This window comes from Maniola hyperantus, chromosome 27, assembly GCF_902806685.2.
Source record: "Maniola hyperantus chromosome 27, iAphHyp1.2, whole genome shotgun sequence".
Taxonomy (NCBI): Eukaryota; Metazoa; Arthropoda; class Insecta; order Lepidoptera; family Nymphalidae; genus Maniola; species Maniola hyperantus.
In genome coordinates, this window is record NC_048562.1 from 3,836,437 (window position 1) to 3,849,201 (window position 12,765).

At 36.4% G+C, this 12,765-nt stretch overlaps 1 protein-coding gene across 1 annotated transcript in view; it reads right to left on the bottom strand.

Moving 5' to 3' along the window:
• Positions 1 to 12,765, bottom strand: part of LOC138404335 (V-type proton ATPase subunit D-like) — a 39,579-nt gene that overhangs the window by 19,621 nt on the left and 7,193 nt on the right. The gene's annotated exons all lie outside the window — the stretch shown is intronic.

The window sequence follows — 12,765 nt, forward strand, 5'->3', positions numbered from 1 at the left end:
CTAGTTAAGGCCAGGTTATATGCTTACAGTAAATAAATATTCTAAACTAGCTGATGCCCGCGACTTCGTTTGCATGGATTTAGGTTTTTAAAAAATCCCTTTGATTTTCTGGAATAAAAAGTAGCCTATATGTCAATCTCCAGATCTTAAACTATATACATGCAAAAAAACACGCTGATCCGTTGCTTCGCTACAACGTGATTGAAGGACAAACCAACTAACCAACAAACCAAAAAACCAATAATCCAACAAACAACACACACTTTCGCATTTATAATATGGGTACTTAGTTAAACTAGCTGATGCCCGCAACTTCGTCTAAATCGCTTCTTATGCAACTGATCCTTAAACCACGTTAACACTTAAGTACATACCACCAAAATGAGATCTTAGTAAAGGGCTTACTTAAAGAAAAACTTTCTGACTGGTAATTTAAAAAAAAAGATATTTTTCATCGGAGTCTAAACGGGACTTCCCCTTAACGGTCAATGCAATAATCAAGTCTACAATAAGATTGTTGTCTCAACAGATAACTATTGGGTACTACCTAACGACGGACAGCTCTGAAACTGTGAACTTTCGACAAACGTATTCTTACTGTAATTTTATTTTCTCAAACATGCATGGAAATATTGTCATTATTTTCGAAAAAAGAACACGCGAAGTATCGAATTTTCGGACAAAGAAAATCAAATCCATTGCAGGAGCGTTTTTGAATTTGGAACATTACAACGCTCCTGCAATGTTGTATGAAACGGCGTGCTGGGGATATTAAATACTCTTTTCATACCACTTGCTCAAAAAAGTGACATTCTATGCCACAAAAAGAAAACATAACAATAGTCATTTTTAATCTGTTAAAAACAGGGAATAAAAATTGTACTGAATTTTATTCATCATCTACATTATGGGCAATTTATTCCATGCTGAAATGTACAATTCATGTTAAATTAAATTTAATGTATAATATAAAAAGTGTGTTTTATTTCCCTGCATTCTTTTGAGAAAAGCACTAAGTATATGTGCCTCGGCGGGAAATGGCAATTGCCTGTCTCGTATTTAGTGAAGGCGTTCAAACTCATACGTGCCTCCAATTGCCTACTTCCCGGCCTTTGCAATAATGTACTATTATATTTCACTTCCCGCCCGCGCCCGCGACTTCGTCCGTGTGGATTTAGATATTAAAAATCCTATGGGAACTCTTTCGATTTGCCACTGTAAAGAGCAGGCTAAGTATATCTGATGCAAACTATCTTTGTGCCAATTATAGATGATGGTCGCGATTCGCAACGATATCGACGTGAAAATTATTGTTTTGTGTAAAAAATCTCGTGGAAACTGACATTTCAAGGTAAAAAAAAACTAGGTCTTGTTACCTTACCTACCTACCTTTTTGTTGTTGTAGATTACCTTGGGATTTAGGTAAGCTATCTCTGTACCAAATTTCGTCAAAATCGGTTAAATAGCTATGCTGTGAAAAGCTGGCAGACAGACAGGTACACACATTTGCATTTATAATAATAGATAATGGATATACTTAGATGAAAGTTATTCATAATTATTATAAGCTAGCTTATGCTTGCGACTTCTTGGACTACACAAAATTCAAACCTCTATTTCACCCCCTTAGGGGTTGAATTTTCAAAAACCTTTTCTTAGCGGTTGCCTGCGTCATAAATTCTGCATGCCAAATTTCAGCCCGATCCATCCAATAGTTTGAACATTGATAGATCAGTCAGTCAGTCATTACTTTTATATATTTAGACGATAGTGAAAAAGCGCACTGGCAGTAAAATGACTATTGGTCAAATAGCCGCCTCGATACATCATAATATTCATCATGATCATGATCAACCCATCACCGGCTCACTACAGAGCGCGGGTCTCCTCTCAGAGTGAAAAGGGTTTTGGCCATAGTCTACCACGCTGGCCATGTGCGGATTGGTAGACTTCACACACCTTTGAGAACATTATGGAGAACTCTCAGGCATGCAGGTTTCCTCACGATGTTTTCCTTCACCGTTAAAGCAAGTGATATTTAATTAATTAAAACGCACATAACTCCGAAAAGTTAGAGGTGCGTGCCCGGGATCGATTTTGCTCATGCCAATTTTATCATACAATTTTGTATGATAAGTTGAGGTGACTTCTTGTAACCAGTCGGTCTCATAGATTTTAGTATTCTAAAAAAATAAAAATATGCTTAATGTAATAAAGAAATTCTCTCAACTCCAAACATTAGGTGGTGCCACATAATTGACCTATAACAATAGAGGCGGTAATAGTTGCGACACATTCCCAAACAGCGGGTCAGCTCTTACACTACTGTGTTAGTCACTCTTGCCTCTAGGTACCAAAGAGTTGATATATTACTAGAGTAAAGTCATCTAACCTCAATCTCCCTAACAGCTGTCATGTTCGTGCACTCGTGTAAGGGAAAATCCACCGCAGCCCTCATTTGATTGGACAACCTCAAGGGCGATCTGCTACATGCTCTTGTATCCTCTACCACAACTATACAAATTGATATGAAGAGGGCTTAGGCGCCGTCCTATTGTCATCGCTCTCGCGATGATGCGATGCGATTTCATCGTGCGATGAAATACAATACGAACGCATCGTATGATCGCGCGATCTTCAATAGGACATTCAGTAGAACACAGTTTGTTTGAACGCACGGGACGCGCAATCATTTTCGTCGGACGCACGCATCATCGCACGAGCGATGACAATAGGACGGCGCCAGGCGTAGAGAGTAAGATATTTTTGTATACTGTTTAGATTCTACAGGGGTGACATGCTCACTTTGTGTCCAAATCCCTATAAATAATAGCAGTTTAGCTTAGCCGTTATAATCATCGGGTAGAGTAGAGGCGTTTTATTAACCGAGATTGGCCCCTCGATGGTCTATTTAACTCAATGACTATGTACTCAGTAAAGAGATTTTAATCTAGTAGTAATTTTTGCACGACAACGTAGGTAAGTATACAAATGGAATGTGACGTCATCAATTCTATATTTTTAAATCCTTACTAGCTAATGCTCGCGACTTCGTCCGCGTGGACTACAGAAATTTCAAACCCCTGTTTCACCCCTTTAGGGGTTGAATTTTCAAAAATCCTTTCTTAGCGGATGCCTACGTCATAATAGCTATCTGCATGCCAAATTTCAGCCCGATCCGTCCAGTAGTTTGAGCTGTGCGTTGATAGATCAGTCAGTCAGTCAGTCATTCATTCAGTCAGTCAGTCAGTCAGTCAGTCACCTTTTCCTTTTATATATTTAGATTGCAAAACAGATTGCCACAGAATTCATACCTAGGAAAATGATAAATTGTGTCTGTCTGTCTATCTGCTAGTTTTTCACAGCCTTAAGCCAAGGCTTAACCTTTTTGACAAAATTTGACACAAATTTTAAAACCCTATTTCACCCCCTTACGGGTTGAATTTTCAAAAATCCTTTCTTAGCGGATGCCTACATCATAATAGCTATCTGCATGGCAAATATCAGCCCAACCCGTCCAGTAGTTTCAGCTGTGCATTGATAGATCAGTCAGTCAGTCAGTCAGCTTTTCCTTTTACATATAGAGATTTCATGCAGCCACTTATGATGGCCAAGACTCTACTACCGGTTCGGAAAGTAAATTCTACAGAGAAGAGACAGCAGGAAACTCAGTACTTCAGTTACAAAGTTTGTGCCACATACCTATTCTAGTCGGATTTAGAACCGGGGTAACTATGGTATGGTACGCACGACGCTACGGAACGCTGTGACGTCACGTCTGCGTACTACGAAGTACGAGCTGTGGCGTACTGCCAGCAACAGGGTTATCACAAATCACATGCATATTCCATTCTACTGACCCTGGCCTTGCTCGGGTGTCCACATAAAACTCCTTAGTAGAGGTCTTCTACGCTATACGTATCTTCCACGTTAAGCCTACATGCAAAATCTCGAGTTTCTACTCATATAAATACAAATTAACATCCCTGTACACATTAGCCCAACTTACTCGGCCAACGCACCCAGTGAACTTTAAACGGGGCCACTTGGCGTACAGTGTGAATGTTGGCACTTAACAACCCTATAGAGACGATGCGCTGCCGTCCTGACAACACAATATATTATGAAACGTTGACTGATAAACCAATGTGTGGCGATATAAACATCCACCTTTGTTCCATGTTAGAGCTCAACTTAGCCAACTGTACACCATCTCATTTTATCTACTCAGTTCTACTAGTATGAATGTTGGCAGCCCTGTAGAGACCGCACGCAATATTACCAATACAATGAAACAAAACGAATGTATCGGTGTACCGTTTTGTCGCTAATTGCCTCGTTCGGTATGAGTGCCGCGCTAATTATTCACCGCGTTTATTATCAGACGCCGTCTAGACGCCGCGTGACAACACACGACCAACGGAAAAGGTCTCTTACGCGCTGAAATATTTTCAAGTTTCAACCGGCCATGCAGCTATGAGTTCTGTATGATACAAAATTTATTATTGTTTCGTTATTTTTTTTTAAATGAATAGGTATTTTGAAAATTCTTTAGGTACGTTGGGCGATTTTGGGATGGATTAAATAATTCAAGGTCGCGTACTTATCGACATGCTAATATTAAAGGTAAATCGGTATTCTGTAGCTAAAAGCTATAAGTATGACATGTTATAAGTCCCGCAAATTGCTAATGCGCGTGGTCACCATTTTAGTGACGTCAGCACTAGACTGAAGTTTCGAGCTGATGGTATATTTTTATTTCGGCTGACGGCAAAATGACGTCATTTCGATGTTCGCATTTGAAGTTTGATATGCGCGTTCGATTATTAAGCTTGTTGTTTCTCAAGAACATATCCCATAGTTTGTTTGCTTCTATCCAGCATGTCGGAAGCGGTAATACCATTTAGGCATTTACTTATAATTCTCTCATCTGTAGATAATACATCCCATCTAAGTAGGTATCTGCATTCGCCAAACGTATTAGGCCTATGTGTACTGGAGCCATAATTGTTCTTATAAACGTAATAAACCAAGTCCATATTAATTTCCTAGCTGTTAAAACAAAGCGCCTAATGGACCGACTAATTTATACCTCGACGCCATTTTGTATGCGACTTTATAGACGTACGCTAAGCTAGGAATAAACTCATTACTGATTTTTATTATTTTCATACGTGCTTGGCATGTTTAGACGTCACTTGCTCAGAGAAAATAAACATATGTTTTGGGGACTCACACATCGGGCAGGCAGGACAGGACGTTAAATATGAAAAATCCTATTAGAATGTAACAAAATATTTAAATATACAATAATGCATTCAGAATGCTGCTGGGGCTGCCGAGGGGCCGTAGCGCTAGTGGAATGTTCACGGAGGCCAGGATGGCTTTCATGCCATCATCCGTAAAAAGATGGCCTCCCTCCTACAGTGTCTTCGTAGCAGTTCCAACAGCATTCTGGTGCAATTAAAGATAGGATAGGCTGCCCAATAACTAAGCACTGGGTGGCTGTGGCCTCCGGGCGCGGGCGCCTAAAGCTGTCACGATAGGCCATTTTATTTCATCATTAAGCACTAACATTACTAACATTACTATAAGAAAATATTGTTACTAACACACTAACTCTAGTAAATATATAGTTGTAAATTTCAATTTAAATATGGAGACTGGTCTGAAATAAAAGATTAGGTATTTATTTTATTTATTTATTTATTTTAAATGATAGGAAAGTTTGGGAATGAGTTGCTTAACAGCTTTATGATAGTTCTAATAGGTTTAAGTGATTTTGTAAAGTGGTGATAATACAAAAAATACCCGGCTGAGTTGGATGTGGGCTCTTCTCAGACTTAGGCGCGTTTGGAACCCTCGTAGCTTTAGTTTTAAGTGCGTAATTAATTATCACCACTGTATCTTAAGTTCTATTAGATCTAGAGGATGTTGTTGACTTTCAGATTCAATCTTACGCTTTATTTCCTCGAAGATTTTAATAAAATCTTCAACACTTTTCCCTATAACAATTTCTGCTTTAGCTTCCATACCCGAGCCTATTGTGTCATCTATATGCTGGATCAAATTTTGTAATTTTTTTTTTAATCAAAAGTTTCAAGAAATTCTTCTACATTGGCAAACAATAAACCTGATTTCTTATAATCTCTTGCGATATTTGTCACGCTAGTTATAAGATCCCTAAGTTCCACCAATCTTTCCTTGATGCTTTATTCATGCACAGTAAATTTGCCTTCCTTATAAATATTTAGCTTTTCATCTACGTCTTGACATATTTCAGCGAAACTTTCTAAGTTAAATGGCAATTTTAATTTTGGCTTAATCTCCTTGATAATATCTATAACTTTGTGCAAGTGACATTTTAAATGTTCCAATTTGCGTTCGGAGTTATCTGTCTTATAAAAGTCGGCACAGTTAAAAGGCTGATCCAATTCGGGCTTAAACATTCTACATAAAAAATTCTTTTCTATTTTACAACGCCTCTCAATTTTTAAGTTTATTGCATCACAGGTTTTAATAAATTCATCTACATATTGAGACAATATACCCTGATTTTTATAATCAGTGGTAATTTTTTTGATTTCATTTATTATATCTTTGAGTTTATCTAGCTCAATTTTATTTCCATGCTCTTGCTTAGCTGATAAAGTTTGTAAATAGTTATCAAGTTTCTGCCCTACACCTTGACTTATACGAACAAAATTTTCGACACTAGGAGACAGTGCTATTTTTGGTGGAAAATCTTGTATTATATTGATAAGTATCTTCAAATGGAATTTTAAGTTAGTTAATTTTTGCTCTGAATTTACTTCCATTGTATCCATACTTTGTTCACCTACTTTGAAAAATTCTTCTATCGTTTAAAGCTGAGTCACCCTACTCAGAAATTCGCTAATATCAATATCTTCAATACTGACTTGCCAGCAGGAGATCTTTGCCACAGATAATAAGATCTTTTAAAAAAACTTTTAAGTAGTTTAATCGATTATCAACACAATATGTTAAAGGCTTTGTAACTGAACGGATATAATCTGAAGATGTGTATAATTTTTTTATTTCATTTTCAGTCAATGCAACCATATCAGTATCATTTCTGGGTTGCAATATGTCTGATCTTACAGGTGATATACTCTTAACACACATTCTGCAAGCAAGTACGGATTTAGGTTGTTTCTCTTTTAATTCACGGTCTTTTTTATTTTTCTCTTTAACCTTTTTTAATCTGTGAAACTCCTCTCTAGCCATTTCCTCTAATTCCGTAAGAATGTTGCCAATAGTTACGTTTGTTCTCGGTATCACTATTTTTTTAAGAACATTCATCTTCCTGCAGACAAATATTAATCTTTCAAATTCTCCATGCATTTAAAGCGTCCCACTCTTCTTCTCTTTTAAGGACGTTTCAAGTTAATTAAAATAAAATTTTATTGAAACCTTTTATGAAATTTAAACTATTAAATTAAACTATTACAGAACTGTTCCTATCAAGTAACTTTATATGAAGTGAGAGTTCAGTATCAGTTGCTAGTTAGAAGATTTCGTTTCTTTCTGTATCAGAATAATGTCGTTGCTTTTCTCTCTTCTTGGCTTAATTACCTCTATATTATGGAAATGGTGCAGTTGCAACTTAAGCTAAAAATATCATGTCATTGCTTATTCCAAAACTTATACTATTTTTTTTCTGATGTTGATGAGTGATTAGATCCATGATTTAGTAAAGATTGTTCCGAAAAACAATTTGTACATTTTAAAGTTAAGCATGCTGGTAAATTATTGCAACTAGATGTAGTTAAGTTACAATCTAAATCTGTAAACAATAATGTGGTAGAAGACATACAAAATCTTTCTGTAGGATCTGACAATGGTGTGCATGTACTAAAATCTTCAGATTTGACGTGACGTAATCTTTCTTGTAACGGATTCTTTGATTTCGACTGTTTAACTGTAACTACAGCTATGGTATTTGAGCGAGAATGAGGGTTAGATTTGTTAGAAGAGCTTGAAGCCTGGCTTGAAACATTTCCTGATCTGTTAGCTGAACTTGAATGACTTGGAGGCTTTTTTCCTCTACCGGGATCTTTTACTTGTTTTTCTATATTTATTTCCTTCTGCTCTATACATTTGTTAGAAGAGCATAAAGCCTTGCTTGAAGCATTTTCTGACCTTTTAGATGAACTGGAAGGACTTGGAGGCTTTTTTCCTCTACTGGGATCTTTTACTTGTCTTTTTATATTTATCTCATTTTTCTGCATACTTATCGAACCATCACTTTTAACATTTTTTATTTTATCGGATTTTTTATCAACTTTGCTTCCGTATCCTTCAACAATTGTTTGTTTTGAGGGGATAGTTTGTATGGATATTGACGTTTCTTTAGAGTGTATTTTGATTACATGAGATTTCATTCTATCTTCTTTAATTGGATCAGACTTTATATCGTCATCTTGATTATTTTCACATTTATCTTTACAAGTATCACATATTGCACTATAATCTATATCATACCGTAATTTTGTTTCTGCACTATAATCTATATCATCCGGTAATTTTGTTTTTGTTGAGTCGCCGTCTTTAAATAGTGGTATGACATCCTCGTCATCACTTTTTAGTTGCGTAAGTCTTACTTCTTTTTTAGGTTCCGAAGTTAGTCCTAATTTTGCTTTTAACTCTTCAGCGGTTTTTATAAGTTCTTCAAAATTGGTATTCACGAATTCCTTTTTATCCATATTTTTAGTTATACCAAGTATATTGTCTATATGTTCTATTAAGTTATTAATTTCGTTCAAAAGTGATTCGTCACTGACAAATTCTGATTCAGATAGCATAGATGATTTAGGGCTCAGGCTTTGTAGATTTTTGTCATCAATTTCACAAGCCGGACAATCATTATACGTAACTTCTTTATCTTTACCTTTATTTTTATCTTTATTCTTATCCCCATACATTCTTCTTTTTATATCTATTATCTTTTTCAATCTATAGAACTGTTCCCTGGCTTGTTCTTCTAGTACGTTATTAATGTATTCCATAGTGACATTAGTTTTAGGAATAACTATTTTCGATAATACGTTCATTTTCCTGTCAACAATAGAGGCTTTTTTTGAGTAGGTATGCATTTTTTGCTGCCGATGTCTCTCGCATATAAGGACTGTGGACGATTTCTTTTAATTTTCGAAAAGTCGACGGTTCAAACCCCGCCCGTTGCACTATTGTCGTACCTACTCCTAGCACAAGCTTGACGCTTAGTTGGAGAGGAAAGGGGAATATATTTTGTCATTTAACATGGCTAATATTCTTTAAAAATAAAATTTAAAAAAATTAACTTAAATACACAACTTGTTCAAATTTCACTTATCTAGCTGATTCATTTCGCTAACAATGGCATTCCTGACCAGTGCTAAATTCTTTTAAGGATTCAAAAGTACTTGTCAAGGTTTATTAGATTATAAAAATCTTTAAATCTTCTAAAAATCTTTAGTATTAGGTACATCTAAACTTCTTTAGTATAGGCAGATATAATTTATTAATAAATTATCTCTGGTATAGGTAAACGCGTCCCATCTTAGGCCGCATCATAACTTTCCATCAGGTATGATTGTGGTCAAGCGTTTGCCTATTAATGAATAAAAAAAATTAAAAAAATATCATTATATTACTCGTGCCGGCTTCTGCTTTTGATAATAATTATTACTAGCTTATACTCGCGACTTCGCCCGCGTAGACTAAATCAATTCTAAGCCCCCATTTAACCCACTTAGGGGTGGAATTTTGAAAAATTCTTTCTTAGTGGATACCTACTCGTTATAAAGAACACACCCTCCAAATTTCATGTCTCTAAGACCAGCGGTGTAGGCTGTGCGTTGATATATTATATAAGTCAGTTAGTCAGTCAGAACTTTGAATTTTATATAGGTACTAGCTTATGTTCGCGACTTCGTCCGCGTGGACTATATAAATTTCAAACCCCCATTTAACCCCTTTAGGGGTTGAATTTTCAAAAGTCCTTTCTTAGCGGATGCCTATGACATAATAGCTATCTGCATGCCAAATTTCAGCCCGGTCTGTCGAGTAATTTGAGCTGTGCGTTGATAGATCAGTCAGTCAGTCAGTCACCTTTTCCTTTTATATATTTAGATAGATACAGATAAACAAACACACAACATAATCATGGTAATTTGAATTTTGTATTTTTGCTGAAAATATTAATGAGTTTGTAAATATTATTTAATAATATTTTTGTTACCGAGAAGCAATAGTGGGGACCCTGAAATACAGGTTTTCCAAACTTATCGGGGTTCCCGACACAATTGTGAAATGATCTATTTTTAACAACAATAAAAAAACCGGCCAAGTGCGAGTCAGGCTCGCGCACCGAGGGTTCCGTACTTTTTCGACATTTTGCACGATAATTCAAAAACTATGATGCATAAAAATAAATAAAAATCTGTTTTAGAATGCATAGCTGAAGCCCTTTCATATGATACCCCACTTGGTATAGCTTTCTTAGAAGGTTGCAAATATCAATATTTGCTTATGAACACATCATAATTTTTATCTTGTGATGTAACCACAAATTCACTCATGTCTGCTATAAGACCTACCTTCCTGCCAAATTTCATGATTCTAGGTCAACGGGGAGTACCCCATAGGTTTCTTGACAGACAGACAGACAGACAACAAAGGGCGACAAAAATAAGGGTTCAGTTTTTCCTTTTGAGGTACGGAACCCTAAAAATCAAGCAGCATTTTCGCTAGCAGGGTTAGCACTTAGCAGCTTTTCGACAGAATTCAGATAGATTTTATTAATTTCTGCCGAAAGTAGACAAAGTCATATCGAGTCAATACAGACGTTCTTACTTCTTGGTAATAATAAAAATGAGAAAAAAAGCGGCCAAGTGCGAGTCAGACTCCCGCAACGATGGTTCCGCACTACAGTCGTATTTTTTCGACATTTTGCACGATAATTCAAAAACTATGATGCATAAAAATAAATAAAAATCTGTTTTAGAATGTACAGGTAAAGACCTTTCATATGATACCCCACTTGATATAGTTATCTTACTTCGAAAATTGAAAATATTAATTATTAGTTTATGACCACAATTTAATTTTTTTTTGTTTAACCACAAATTCACGGTTTTCAGATTTTTCCCCGAATGTCAGCTATAAGACCTACCTACCAGCCAAATTTCATGATTCTAGGTCAACGGGAAGTACCCTGTAGGTTTCGTGACAGACCGACAGACAGACAGACAGACAGACAACAAAGTGATCCTATAAGGGTTCTGTTTTTCGTTTTGAGGTACGGAACCCTAAAAATGAAGGTGTCAAAAAGAGTATAAAAAGATGGTGAAAGAATGCGTCCAGTCCTTAAGTGACGGAAGGGTTAGACATCGGCAGCACATCTCTCCTAAAGGGTATTTCTAACTACTTATAACTACAGCTTTACTACCCTTAGGATGCCTGTCCACTAGAATAGAGTGGAGCGGAGATTTAATCTACAGAGCGATTATTGATAAATTATCACATCATCTCTTAAATACATAATTACATAGACTGCCAAAATTATAACCCTTTTGGCTTTGCCGTAGTGGGTTAAAAATCTGATTAGTCTTTCTCTCTCTGCAGTGGACAAACAACCTTACATAGGGTATTGGACTGCAGTAATATAATTGACGTGATTTTATGTATAGCATTAGTTTATGGGGCTATACAAAAAACCACGTCATTTAATTACTACAATTATTATCACATAAACATCGATCGTGAGAAAACCTGTAGGGCGATTTTGTAAAACCTGCATCAATCATTATTACAATCTTAATTGTTCTGATTTTGTGCGATTCTTGTTGCAACAATGCATTGTAGCCAATAGTGAGCGAGTGTCAACCAATCAGGGATGATTGCGATCGTGACATTGTAGCTGTCATTCTACCGCAATCGAGGCCCTGAATGCCTGAGAATTCTCAATAATGTTCTCAAACGTGTGTGAATTCTGTCAATTCCTTCATCATGATCAACCAATAGCCGGCTTACTACAAAGCACGGGTCTAATCTCAGTATGAGAAAGGTTTGGCCATAGTCCACCACGCTGGCCAAGTGGGGATTGGCAGACTATTACCCTCCTATTGTTCGCTTGATTATGCTATCCTTTTTCACAGGGAGCACTATGAAAGCGATAGCAATAGGTACTTTTGGACTTGCCTACTGATTCGCTAACTCAGTGTCTAACAATGAATGATAGCCACCGAGCTAACTTGACATTTACTTTTGACCGACTTCAAAAAAAGGAGGAGGTTCTCAATTCGACTGTATGTTTTTAGGGTTCCGTACCTCAAAAGGAAAAACGGAACCCTTATAGGATCACTTTGTTGTCTGTCTGTCAAGAAACCTACAGGGTACTTCCCGTTGACCTAGAATCATGAAATTTGGCAGGTAGGTAGATCTTATAGCTGGCATTTGGGGAAAAATCTGAAAACCGTGAATTTAGGGTTAGATCACACAAAAAAAAATTAATTGTGGTTATGAACTAATAATTAGTATTTTTAACTTTCGAAGTGAGTGACTATATCAAGTGGGGTATCATATGAAAGGTCTTCACCTGTACATTCTGAAACAGATTTTTATTTATTTTTCTGCATCATAGTTTTTGAATTATCGTGCAAAATGTCGAGAAAACACGACTGTAGTACGGAACCCTTATTACGCGAGCCTGACTCGAACTTGGCAGGTTTTTTGAACTCATTGAAATTCATTGAACCATAC